Raw genomic sequence first — 774 nt, 5'->3', positions numbered from 1 at the left:
AGTGTTAGGGGAAAAATAAGAATGAAATAAATTGGGGGGAAAAAGGATGATCAATTAAGCATTTTCTCATGATTAAGAAGAACAAATATGTCCATTCCAAGAGAAAAATACTTATCTACAGAAAACAAAAGCAGCAGCAGGGTATGAATGTGAGCAATTTTATTTGGCATAAGAGCAGAGACACAACCTAACTGAAAATTCTTTTATTATTATTATTTATAATTTTTTTAATTTTTATTTTTTTAATCTTTATTGTTGAAAGTATTACATATAACCCCTCTGTCCCCCATTGACCTCTTCCAGCCTACCCCTACCCCCCACCCCAGGCCCTCATCACCCCATTGTCTTTGTACATGGGTTGTGCATATATGCATACAAGTTCATTGGTTGATCTCTTCCCACCCACTCTCCCCTGCCTTCCCTCTGAGGTTCCTAAATGTGTTAGAATATATATGAATTCAATGTCCTTCAAGCCACACAGTGGTCTAAAGTCAGAAGTTGACATAAGACATACTGTAGCTGGTTTAGATGCAATGCATCTATGACCTCCCTGCAGGGCACTTGAATACCAATGTTAGGGCATTCTGATTTAGTGACACCATAGATTTCCCAAAGTGTAAGATTCCCAAGGAAAAACTAATATCAGAAATGGTAAATTCATTTGCAATTTAAAGCCCCATGTCAATTTCTCTTGCCCTGATGAGTTAAAATTTTAATGAAATGTAAGTCCTAAATGTACTTCCTGCCTCAGATGGAGAGGCCCAGGGGTGGGTG

General features: G+C 37.9%; 1 protein-coding gene across 1 annotated transcript in view; it reads left to right on the top strand.

Moving 5' to 3' along the window:
- Nucleotides 1-774, top strand: part of SLC5A9 (solute carrier family 5 (sodium/sugar cotransporter), member 9) — a 53,485-nt gene that overhangs the window by 29,779 nt on the left and 22,932 nt on the right. The window lies entirely within an intron of this gene.

Source organism: Myotis davidii, unplaced genomic scaffold (assembly GCF_000327345.1).
Source record: "Myotis davidii unplaced genomic scaffold, ASM32734v1 scaffold539, whole genome shotgun sequence".
In the NCBI taxonomy this organism is placed as follows: domain Eukaryota; kingdom Metazoa; phylum Chordata; class Mammalia; order Chiroptera; family Vespertilionidae; genus Myotis; species Myotis davidii.
The sequence above is the reverse complement of the archived record's forward strand: the minus strand, read 5'-3'. Positions and strand labels throughout refer to the sequence as shown.